A 13,642-nucleotide genomic window follows, 5' to 3' on the forward strand; every position below is an offset into this window, starting at 1 on the left:
AGAGGACACTTGTGAAAAGAAAAATACAATCCATGTGTTCCCAAAAAGTATGGTGTATATTCCCCACCTAATTGTCATCTCACTGATACGGAGATATGCTTTTATATCTTCCAGACAGAAATAAAAAAAAGGAACGTATTTGCTTCATAATTCAAAATTCTACAGCATATGACATTAAAGAAAGTCCATCTGAAAACTCAGTTTGTTGTTAATTTTAATGTGCACAGATCTCTGACAGTTACTGAGCTGTATCTATTGTCTTTGTATGCGATGTTAAATAGAATGAGGTCTTTTGTTCCACAGAACACTATAGAAGCAAATAATGGTTTGTAATCAGCTCTTGAATTGAATGTATTTGGGTGCCCAAAACACTACAAATTGACAGTACATAATCTTCTCACAGAAGCCTGCCCAGCTTCAAAAAGGCATTTTCTGTGCTTGATAGGAAGGCAGGAGAGGCTTTCAACCCAGTTTTGGAAAGGTAGAAAATAATTTGATCAATAAGATTTAGATAATCATCTTGTGATCATGGTAGACTTAAATCTAATTTATTCCTGTATATTTTGTGTAGAAACCTTTCATTTGAGATTCAGAGTGATAAGCAATAATGGTCTAATGGTTGATCACTGGGTTTTGGTTCCCTAAAACTTAAAACATGAAAAGCACATAGCTAATTTTTTATGTGTTTTGTCCTTTATTTTCAGTTTCAGAATCTTCCACAGTGTTGGATGCTAGAGTGTTAGACAAGCTTTTATTGCGCCTTTAGTGATTGGTATTAGGTGTTATAAAACATCTTATCTGAGAAATAGTGAAAGATTTGTAAGTGTACGCTTTTTATTTTAATTACATCTGCTCTATTTTTCTCATGTCAGAAATGTTATGGTTAAAAAGTTTTGGTGGCAGTATTCTACATAACACAGGTGAATATACACTCTGGATTTTATGTATGCTAGCAGAGGGATTTATATCCCTATTTTCCCTCATCCCTTCCCCCACTTCCGCGCACCCCCCCCCCCCCCCCCCATGGAGAGAGATTCTGTACAAAGATTTCCCTAAAAAAAGCCATCCTGAATTTCTACCAGTTAAAAGTCATTCCATCTCGTCCTTGGTTAATGGGACTTAGGTGTATTTCCAAATATTGGAAATGGCATAGTTTCCCTGTAGAACTGGATGAACTGAAGTGAAGGATGTTCTGAAGTGAACAGGATGTTTCAGTTCACTTCTCATAATGCAGAATCTTTGCATGACAATTTGTTGGGTGAGGAGTCTTTAGTCCTGGAGTCTTCAAATCAAGACATTGTTCATGCAGAACTGCTGAACATGGGATTGCAAAAAAGCTCCAAACTAAACCAATTTTCAGTAAATCTGAAGGAGGGGGAGGAGAATTTTCAAGACTCAAGCTTCAGGCTACAGCTGTTGCATCACACCAGAATATTTTTGCTTCTCATCAGAGGCAGAGGGCATTTTGGGCTCCCTCAACTTCCTTGGAACAGAGAGGGAGTCCTTGAAATTTAAATGGACTCTGAGGACTCATTTAAAATCAAGGCAGGTGGCTCTGTTTCAGATGTGAAAATATCAAAATGTGAAATAATTAAACAAATCCTTTCTTTAGGAGGCTTAGCAGACATTTAAAATACAAATGTAAATCCTTGTAAAGCTAAAAGCCAAAAGCCTGCAGAGTTTGCAAGAAGCTGTCCTGTTCAACTGAATATGTTCAGATTTGATGGGCAGAGCATCTTAAAATGTCACATCTCACGGAGAAGCAGAACAACTGACTTTTTTTGGGAGAAAACACTTTTCTCGCTTTTCTGTGATTTTTTAAATGCCAGGTTTTCCCGGGAGGTAAGAGAGATTAAACAGCATCCGCTTCTAATAATCCATCAGAGTACTTACTGCTAAAGCATGACCTGATTTTAAGTAGATGCTTCATTAAGGCTCACCACCTCCTTTGATATCAGACTTTAGCACAGGCTTGCTGTGCAATTGTTGGAATTCATTTAAGGCAGAATTTCCAAAGGTAATTTTCTAAGTAACCTGTGTGCCTGCAATATCTAGAAAACATTATAATATTTTAGGCAGTTTTCAGAAGTCTGCTTTCAGGTGCTGCTAAGGAGACTGGAAATTTTGTTACTGAGTTCAATAGGGTATGGGGTAATATGTTGATGCTTCCCCATTTAAATTTTTCTATGCCTTTGACCTTGCTGCAGAAAGCAAACCTGTTTGATGCAATATGTACAGACATTCTCCAGAGTGCTGCATTGTCATAACTTGTCATGATGCATGTTTTATAATGAGCCTTTTCATCTTTGCTGCAGCTGAAACAAGATTGAAATACTGCACAATCTGTGAATTATTAAACATAAATGCTATGTTGAAATTTAAAGAATCCAACTGCCTGGATGACAGAAAATAGAAAGATAATTTGTGTAGCTACATAGAGCACACTAATGCTGTGACCCAAAGCAATTCTAACACAATGTTGATGGATTACAGGAATAATGGTGGGAGAAGAACTGAAATTAAATATGCCATCCAGAGGGACTTTAGCAGACTTGAGAGGTGGGCCTGCGTAAATCTTATGAAGTTCAGCAAGGCAAAGTGCAAGGTCCTGCACGTGGATCAGGGCAATCCCAAGAACAAGTCCAGTCTGGGCAGAGAATGGAATAAGAGCAGCTCTGAAGACTTGGGTGTGTCGATGGATAAGAAGCTCAGCACAACCTGGCAATGTGCAGTCCCAACCCAGAACGCCAACCATGTCCTGGGATGCATCAAAACGAGTGTGGCCAGCAGGGTGAGGGAGGCGATTCTGTCCCTCTGTTCCACTCTGATGAGATCTCACCTGCTGTGTTCAGCGCTGGGGCCCCCAGCATAAGAAAGATGTTGGCCTGTTGGAGCAAATCCAGAGGAGAGCCATGAAGATGCCAGAGAGCTGGAGCACCTCTTTTTGTGAAGACAGGCTGAGAGAGCTGGGGTTGTTCAGCCGGGAGAAGAGAAGGCTGCAGGGAGACCTTATAGCATCCTTCCAGTACACAAGCAGGGCTGCATGAGAACTGGAGGGGACTTTCCACACAGACATGTAGTGATGGGACAAAGCATGATGGCTTTAAGCTGAAAGGAGTCAGGTTTAGATTAGGTATTAGGGAGTTTACTGTGAGGGTGGTGAGGCACTGGAACAGGTTGAATAGAAGTGTTTGAGTCAAGGTTGAATGGGGCTTTAAACAACTTAGTCCAAGTTGAGCAAAAATGTCCAGTGATGTTAGTGGGTAGCAGCACTTCCCATGGCATGGGGTTTGGAACTTGGCATTGTTTAGGGTCCCTCATCCAACCTAATGGTTCTGTGAATCTCTAGATCAGATATTTAGGAATTACAGTATTGAGTTATAGTATATATACTATATACAGTATAATAACATGTTCACTTTAACTTGGATATTTTCATGGAGTGTTTGAGCTTCCATCTCCAGCTTTTTGTCCTTTTTTCTTCTTTTCCCTTGGAAGTGACTAACGCAGCTAAATCTGGTTGAAGTTCTTAGTACAAGTTTCAGCAACAGAAAGGGCTTACAATAGAAGTGACCTGGCCTTAGTTCTGGTAAATAAAATGGTGACCTTTACTTTGCTCCTCTACACTTTCCTTACGATTACTCTCACTTGGTCGGTATTACCAAACTCATTCAAGGTGCTCTCTTGGACAGTTCCCCACACCTGATGTTTTCTAACTAAGGGTATTTTAAATGCTTAAATACACAATGTACTTTTGTTTGTCGTAAGGATTCTGAAATTTGAATCTAGCAGCTTCAGGCTTTTCTGGAGCTGAAGTCTAGCTGCTTAAGAGCAAAAGAAAAAAGTGCTGATTTTGTTTGGCAGCTACAGAAGTTTTAAGAATAAATTGTGGAAACAGTAGAAAAGGTCATAACACAGCTATAGAGGCTATCTGGTTACAGTCTTTTTTTCATTCAGTTTACTGCAAGCAAGTGTATTCAAGTAAAAGCAGCTATCCAGCATACTGATTACATTTATTTCTGAAGCTGTGAAGTTAGTGGGAGTAATTGCACATGCAATGGGAGAAGTGTTCTAAAGAATTTACAGGACCACTTTTTGTGAAACATTTTTCACAGTGGTGTTAACAATGGATTTCTCTGTTCATTGATAATGAAATAAATTGGATTGAATCACAACACTTTTTTGAAAGGGATAATATGTGGAAAAAGCCCACTTAGTATTATGTCAAGAAGTTTAATTTTGGTTCTGAAAGATTTGAATCTTCCCAATTATAAAACAGAAGGGTTTTCAAAATAACAGTTTGAGTTTTTCTGTGTAACTCTTATTTATGTATTAAAGAAGATGGGGCAGTAACATGTGAAGAGTGCAGACTGAAAAACAGCAAACGCATGATGAACTCAGTGTGTGCTGGTTAAATAAGTGCTAAGAATTTCTGTCAGCCAGAAGGTGGTAGCAGAATTCTCCTGTAACAGCTCTGGATTGTGTTCCAGAAGGCATTCTCAATACAAAGTGATTTTAAAACGCAGTTCAGAAAACATATTTTTTTTAGTAGCAGGAACAAATAGCACTGACTTTTTTTTTTTCATTTGGCAGCATCTTTGAGAAGAAAAGTGTCTGCACTTATGCCTGAGATGTCATGCATTGGGAATGCATGTAGGATCTGTTACTTGGGTTTTGTCTCTGTGTTTTTTGCAATTGTAATTATGGTTTTTACAGACTTTTTAATGCCAAAAGGAGCCATTCATGGCCTGAGATGACAAGAGATTTATTTTTCTCATAGTATCGCAAGACTGGAAGATGACAGTACCATGAGAAGCCCAGATAGCACATTATTTCCATCCAGAGGAACTCTGTCATTCTTTCACAGATATAAACACAAATGCAAAGAGTGATATCAATCGTCTGGGACTGATGCAGCATCCCAGTCGTGCTCTTATCAAGGGTAACAACTTGAAGATGCAAAGGGATAGGTTTTATTACTCTGTTTTATTGTTTTGTGATGGACTTGTGTGACCTTCTGTGCACATAGGCATTCCTGTTTCAACAGAGACACTCTTCATTGCCGCAAGAAACTTGTGAGAAATTCAGGCTCTGGAGCATAGCCTGTCCTTCATTTTTTCTTAACCATTGTGTCACAGTTCTGATGATACACAGTACTCTTCTCCAGACTTCTTTAGGAAATTGTTCTGTACCTAAGAGATAGTTTCTATGGCAACTATGATTATTATTTTTGTGGGGTTTTAGGGCTTTTTGTTTTGTGGGGTTTTTAAAAAAGACTTACTGGATAGTTTGGAAATAGACGAAGCGAGGCTTTCGTTTGATGTTAGGAACAGTCACCACAATAAAATAAGCTAGAAAAATAAAAAATTCTGTGCTTGATCTAGCTACCAGTAAACTGAAACAGTGGTTCAAAGAGCATCAGTCTCTTAGTTATAAGCTGCCTGGCTTATAAACAGGATGGAGCTGCTCTGTCACTCTTACAATTTTGCACCTGACGGTCTTTTTAAAATTGGCTATTTACAGTGACTGCAGCTTTCATAATCTCCTCTAACTGAAGTTCTGACTGAGAAAAACATTCACCCAGAAGATTACAACAACAAAATATTGTATCATGTGTGCTTCTCTTCCCATTTACTGCTCTTTACAATGTAAATATGAAGTTGTTTGGGGCACTGTGTGCAGCATTTCTAGTGGAGCCACAACAATGACAGTGATGAAGATATGAAATGAGCCAGTTTAGAACACAGCAAATGATGGAAGGAAATACAAATTATGAGTAGATATAGATAACAATACATATATGAATTTTAGAATACAGATATAGAAAGCATGGTAAAGACCATGGCTATGTACTGTGTGAAAAACATGCCAAGATACTGAGATAATAAAAAAATTCAGACATCCTTTTTGCACATATGCTGGGAAAGCTTATTCATAGTAAAGGTATTTTAGGCAAACATGTAGGTGTTGTAAATGTGCCAGAGGTAAGATTGTAGAATACATTGTAACAATTGGACATTTGAAAAACCCAGGTTTTGCCAAGAGGTTTCTTGAGGCAAAAGGTAGGAGAGGGTTAGAACAAAATTAACTTATTCAATGAAAATTCAAATGTTTATGTAATATTGTTTTTAGAGATCATTGCTGTAATGCTTACCAGTTCTCTGTCTGTATTTACCTGTTTCATCTCTAAAAAAATGAGACAAAATGCTTATTTTGTGGAACCAAAACAATGACACGAAATCAAAGGGAGCTGATGAAGGAAAAGATGCTTTTAGTGCAGCGCTTTCATATTTTGTCAGTACTGTTAAAAAATGCATTATCCTTCTGTTTTATTGCAAAATGGGGAGAAAAGGACAACATTATTCAGAAATTATTTGCAGATAGGGACTTCAGTTCAACATAGTTCTGAAGTGCGCAGTGACTGCAATTTCAGATGTGCAGGGTGCAAAAGTGCAATTTCTAGATAAGTACAAGTGAATCTTTTAGAAATAATATTTTGTTTTTCAATCTCAAAGTCTGAGAGGTCTTAATGAAACCCAAAGATATTCCCATTTGCTCTAAATTGGTACTCGGCATCTCCCTTGAGATTATTGAATGTTATTTTATCTTCATATAATGCTGTATGACTATTTGCTGAAAAATTGAGGTTCTTTTAAGGTGCCTTATGTTGGACACGAAATTAATTGGTTTATCTGAACTCTATTAGTCATCTGAAACAAATTGGTCTCTATTTCCTGCTCCTAGTGACATTAATGTGGCTATGGCATGAGAGAAAAAGAGCAAAAGACAAAATGTTAGTGCAGTTCTTTGTGGGTAATGCTTCCATCTGAAGAGCAGTGACCACCACAGTAGTTGCAGAGAGCCTGGATTCTAAAACCTTCTGGAGAGTCACTTTTCTAGAACTGAATGAAAACCCTGTAGCAATAAAAAGTGGAAAAGACCACGTTCTTGTAGAGTGTCCTATGTTGACCCCTTTGAAATTTTCCTTTGAGACCAAGTGAGGAATGAGGACACCCATCTGCCACTTGTCCTTTGCACAGCTCATATTTCCCTTTATCCTGTTGCAATGATGGAAGTCAAGTCTGCAGCCTGTGTCTGTTAAGCTGTAAATAAATGGATCTGTCAATCAGTGAGAAATTTTAAAAAGAGGGAAACTGCATTTGATCTTACGTAACCACTAGGAGAAACTTAAGTACTGAAAGTGCTGAGACTGATTATGTTCTCAGGAATGAGTAATTGGTAGGACCAGCAAAATCAAGGCATGTATTTGTAATTTCAGCAGCTGGGCTGGTCTCGGAATTCTCCAAGGTAGCATGTAAATAGTCATGTGACCAGCTGTTTTAGCCTAAATTCGTGATAAAACTAATGAGTTATTTCAAAATATATGTAAGCAGGCAATTAATTACTAGAGGTCTTAAAAAAAAAATAATCCATATTTGTTGTGCAAGGGAAGTTGGAGGTCCTGGTATTCAAACTTCTGTGGTTGTAGACCAGGTCCCAGTGGATACAAGTGCTTTGCACACTGAATTTGTGCTGGCAGTAGAAGAGCACAGAGGCTGTGGGACAGGTCTTCTGAGAGGATGCTCAGCTGGAGAACAAGTGATATGATGGCCAGGTCTGCCTTAGATGGTCTCAGCACCACAGATCAAAGGCTGCACAGGAGCAGTGCCTTGCAGTAACACCTAACAGCAGATAAGCGTGTGGGCAGTGGGGATGTGTAAACTACATAGTGTGGTTTGAGACTACAGCACCTGCCAAAGGATGGGTTCTTGGTCTAGAAAGGCTGACACACTCAATGTAAAAAGTGTGACGTTATGTGATACTAGACTGGTTTTACTAATTTTGAGCTTATTTGGGGAAGTTGTCTGTTTTGGTTTTTATCTTCCCCCAGATTGTTGCTCAGATCTCAACAGTTGATGACACTTTCCTTTCTGTGTAATTTTGCCTTTATTATAGTGTGCCATAGTCCTTGCTTAACATCTCAGTTGAAAACTGTATTAGCAAGCAAAATATTTATCTGCTCACTAGAGCCTGTTTCAGAGCTTAAGGTGATGAAATAGGCATTTTTCCTTATGATCTTCTAGGTATTTGTGTTGCTATTCCACATTGGAAAAAAAATCTCATCAGTAAGAACTGTGAGATTTCCCTGTTTCCACAATTACATGAATGCCACCCTTCCTCAAATAATAATCACTTGCTAACCTTGCATTTGTTGCTCTTTCAGATTTCACAGCCAGAACTGACACTGCTGACAGCTTGATAAACTGTTTGCCACTTAGGATGGCTTTGCCTCTTGCAGGAACATTCTTTCCTGTGTATACTCACCCTGATTTTTATCTGAAGCCTCTGCACAAATTAGGCAGCCTTTACTCCTGCAAAATTATCCAGGGTGAAAAATGTGAAATTGTGGCTCAAGGAAATATTACCTGTATTAAAAGAAAAAGTCCATGTAGAAGAAGTGTTCTGTGGCACTAATAATGTGGGTACCCCTTGATGTGGGTCCTAGTTTCACATGGATCTTGGCAGTAGGATGGTACAGTTGAAGATAAAGTTTACAGGTTATATCTTGCATTTCATTTCACGGTCTGCTTTGGTAATTTTCAGTTTGCTTTTTAGGTAAGTTGATGACAAATTTGCCAATAGGTGGTGCTGCCGCTCTAAATCCTCTCTGTTCAGTCTTGATTTGAGAAGGGAATGCTGGCACTTGTATTTCAGCATTCCAGTGATTTCTCAGGCTCTAAAGAAAAAGACAATGAAATATTACTCAGGTATAATTTTTGCTATGTATTCCTGGGAAGATAATTACAATAATGAATCAGGCTCTTTTATTGTAACCATGTTATTGTGCTTGTATATAACATCCCTCAAAACAATTAGACTCATCCCACAAGTGGAAGATCTTGGACTGTCTGGTTCTTCTTGTCATAGTGTCAAGTAATATGCAATGAACGTTTTCTTAATACATACTGCAGTAATTATTTTCATACGTTTCATACATTTCATACATAACAGAGAGAGAGGTATTAAAAATTACTTGTCTGAGACATGTGAGAAGTCTTTATCAAGACAATAAAATCCAGGTAACTTGTGGCACACCTAATTTATTTGCTGTTGGTCAGCCGCTCCTTCCTTAAGAAATAATTTGAGAAAGGATGTCTGTCTTGTCTGGCACTGACAGAAAAATCACTGTAACATCAGAACAAGCAGGAATGTGGTTATGCTACATCTCTCCTCTAAAAGCAGGGTGGTGTAGCTATTTTATTAGGTTTGTTGTCATTAGTCAAGGCTACTGCTTGTTTGTCTGAGGCTACCAATAAACACAGTGTGATACATGAAGAACTGCTTGAGGGATGGCTTGACTCCAAAAGCACAGTTTAGCCTTTATTTGGCAGTTGTTTGCTTAATGCAGAAAAATGTGTATGAAAGCTATGAAAAATGAATTTGTGCTGTAACACCCAGCTTGTAAAATCCACTTGATTTATCCTGCAGAAGATATTGCAATATAAAGGAATAATGAAGACAATGCCTGCCTTCATTTTCCCTTGTTTTTTGGTTATCCTGTCATCTTTGATATTACTGCAATGGGTTCAGGCATATATGGAGTCATCATGACTAATAAAATGTCTTTAAAATCAAAGATGATCTGTGATGCTGAGATTTGAAAGGGCATTTTTAAAAATCTAATTGTAACGTATGCGAAATTTTCTTTCCCTTGTATGATTACTCTGATTTAATCATGAAGCATAAGGGAGTTCCATGCAGTGGAACAGAGTAGTAGAGCATTTGAAGAGGCATTGTTGCCTCTCCAGAAGTAGGTCATCCTCCATAAGGACTGTGTTACTGTTATAGGCTGATTATTGCCTCTATCCTTTCCTCTGTAAAACAGTGGCTTCCCTCTTGTGGTGTTTGAATCTCTGGAAATCTCTGGGCCACTTCCTTTGGGTCTTTGGTCTTGGAGAAGCAAGAATATTTCTTAAATTTCATATGCAGGGACTGCCATTTCCAGTGGAAAAAAAAAAAATATATCAGGGGCAAAGTAGGAAAAAGACGAAGTAGGAAACTTTGAAGTCATCGATATAAATGATGGTCCCTGGAGAAACTGGGCACATGAGGGTGAGGAATGCAAAAGTAAAAATGCAGAAACAAAAGAGATTCATGATGGGAATAAAGCCCAGATTTTTCTACACCCAGGTGAAGAGGGCTAAGAAGGCAATTGCCTGGAAACGCTGAATAATTGGATTAATCTCCATTAGCATTTAAATTTGGATCAAGAGTGCACTTTTGAATTGAACTCCCGCCATCCACATTTTCTCTGGTTTTGTTCAGAGTGGTCTCAGAGCAGCTAAACTACAAACATCCCAGGTGAAATCAGGATGGAAAAGGAACTCCAGGAGCACACCTGTTCCATTTTAGTTGGTAATGAGCATGCAGGAGATAGGAATAGACTAGATGTAATCTAGCCCAGTACTCTGAAAGAAACCCCCTGAAATTGTGTAGTGCAGCCATCATATGATAATCATCATATGAAAGCCCTCAATGACAGACAGAGCTTTTGTCTGCTGATGTTGGTCACTGCTAAGTGCTCAGGACAGTGCAGCTTGGTGGGTGGTGTGCAGTGGGGTTCCACCAGTGACCACCGTGACAGTGGTCCTTGGGCCAGTCTTCACATGGAGATGCTTCACAGTCTTTATGCTTTCAAAGCAGCCTTCTCAGGAACAGGCTGGCTCTCTGTGTCTGTTACAGGTGGGAGCTGGGTGGGCACTGACTGACCCTGTCTTTGTGGGTGAGCACAGAGCTCCAGATGGCCAAGGTGGTTAAGCTGGGTGCAGGGTGGGCACCCCACTGAGAGAGGGGACAGCTGCAGGGCCAGGGCTTACCTGGGTGACCAGCAAGGGAGCAAAGGTTTGAGGACACTTCAAGGATGTGGAGGTCTCCCTGCTGGAGTCCTAGTTATGCAGTACTGTTCCCCTAAAATGTTCAGATTGTCTTGTGAAATAGTAGGCTTTTGTTTTGTTTTTTTTTTTTTTTTTTAATTTGGAGGTCTGGTTAAACATAAATTGGTTTAGCGCTACTACACAGTGTGAATAACTCTCTTCACTCCTTGATATTGCTTCCTTCAGGGTATTTAAACTGTGTTATCATCTCCCTTCAGGCTCCTTTTATCTGACAATATATATTAGAGTTCCGTTTTCTGTATTTTTTATGTCACAGTCTCAAATTTTGTCTTCATTTATTTGCCTGTTTCTGTCCTTAAATATGTGGGATAAGATAGCATGCCAAAAAGAAAAATTGTTATAATTCTAGAAAGATCACTACAGCATTATATAAAGGTTCTCAGGATTTGACTTAGGCTTTTAAATATGTCTACTGTTCCAGCTTCTTTTACCCACCCAGCTTTGTTAAATTAGGGATGTTAAATTACATATCTCTAATGGAAGGGATTTTAGGGACTTGTTTTTATTTTGTTGGGTTTTTTTTGTTATGTATTTATTTAGTTATTTTAGTGTTTGAGTTTTGTTTGCTTAGCAAATGAGAGCTACAGAAAATGTTTGTTTAAAAGGCAAGTTGAAAGTCTATGAAATATTTTTTTTTAATGATATTTGTTCTCCATCACTTGCATAGAAGGTCTGCAGAGTCTGCAGTCCTGCCCCAGGAATGGATGGATGCCTTTGCACTTGGACATAATCTCATTAGTATCTCCAGGACTTTCTACAGGTGGCAAGGTACACCAATATAAATCCAGTTTAGGGATTCAAACATAGCTATGACAGAGCACAAACCAAAAGAAAAGCATTAGCTAAGGAAGTGGTGCATGGTTGGAGAATGAGGGACAGTGAATACAGTGAAAACAGAGGCATTGTGCAGCTTCTGTGTCTGGAGCTTTCCAAGAGCAGACTGGATAAAGCTGAACACAGTGGGGTGTTACCTCAGATGTGGCCCTTCTTTGGGCAGAAGATTGGACTAGAGGCCTCCTGAAGTTCCTTCCAACTATAATTTCCCTATGATCCTATGAAAAAAGAATGACGGTGTATGAGAAAATATTAAAAACCCACAGGACTAAATCAGTGTTTACTGATCTTCCTTCCATAGTTGTTAATATATTAGATTTGAACAACCTCAAGAAAGAATGTATTTTCATTCCTTTTACAGGATCAACCAATTACTCCCAAAATACACACTGCAGATTATTTTCTGGTCTTATCTTCAAGATGGCAGAATCAAGTTTACAAACATCTGTAGATGTTTCTGTTTGACAATAGAGCCTTATTTTGGAACTACAGCATATTTTATAAGCAGTTTGCTGAAGCAAATACTCTTTTATGTGACCATTTTAATCAATCATGATTTGTCACTCTGAAAGGGTCAGGACCTTAAAATAGAACAGTATATACTCCCTATTAAAGAATCTTCCAGTCTGCTTTAAAGTCCTATAACCTTTTATAATCCTATAGCAAATTCTATAGCATCCTTCTGTAAAGGCTCAGAATGCCTACTCCCAGAACCATGTGTTCTGAACTACCAAAATTTATTATTATTATTATTATTATTATTATTATTATTATTATTGTAGTTATATTCTTCAGAACTTCTCCCATCTAAGTATAAATTTAGTCCAAGATTGCTTGGCATATGAATTCAAAGGAGATCATGACACTAGGCAGCACAGGACAGGTTTGTGACATAATTCTAAATGTGCTTTAAATTAGGGGGAGGTCAAGAATTTACTCACATTGGGTATTACACCATGGTTGAATGAGATGAAGGATATTGGTGAATTCAGTATGAAGCCACTGGTAAAAAAAAAAAAAAACACAACAACACTGTTAAATAAACACAAGGCAGATTTATGAGGGGAAAAAAAATAGATGTAAACATGCTTGTTATGTACAAGTGCTTCCACAGAGATCTGACTGAAGAAAACACCTCATGGCTTGTATTTTGACCTCAACAATTCACTCAGCATTTCCCAGTGCAATCAGATGTGCTGCTTCCTGTAGCCATGGGGTAGCTGCCCATTTTCCTCCCTTCCTCCTGCCCTTGCCTGCTTCTGCCTCTCAATTTTCTTCTAGTTCCTTCCTGCTTTTTTCCTCTCTGTTCCCCTTCCTTTCCCTGTGTCTTACACATCTGGACACTAACAGCCTATAGACATGATTTTGCTAAACATCCAGTGTGTTACTACTGTAATAATACAGAAGGAAAGGGAATGAACCATGAAGTCATTGGCAGACGAGGGAAAAACCAGGTCTCTATCACATGGGAGCACAGGACTCAGAATAATGTAGGGGTTTTTATTTCTGAGGAAGAATTGTAATGATATGTAAATTGAAGGCAGAAGAATGGAGGCTCAGACTGCTGCATGAATAATACTTCTGTAGTTCTGAACAATGAGGATAAGAATTTTTTCAGATGGCTCATACAGGCACTTCTACACTGGTTGCACAGAAAACCACATCCAGTTCTGTCCAGACATTTAAAGTGTCCATTTGGGGATTTCTGTTCAGGAGGTGTTCCTGATGACCTAACTCATTGGTTGAAGGAAAAACACAACATTGAACACAGACAGCATTGTTGAGTCCACCTGAATGAGTGTAGGAGATGTTGCTGTTCACTGTTCAAGACGAGTGAGCTGTGAACATAAAGT

This window comes from Cinclus cinclus, chromosome 2, assembly GCF_963662255.1.
Source record: "Cinclus cinclus chromosome 2, bCinCin1.1, whole genome shotgun sequence".
Taxonomy (NCBI): domain Eukaryota; kingdom Metazoa; phylum Chordata; class Aves; order Passeriformes; family Cinclidae; genus Cinclus; species Cinclus cinclus.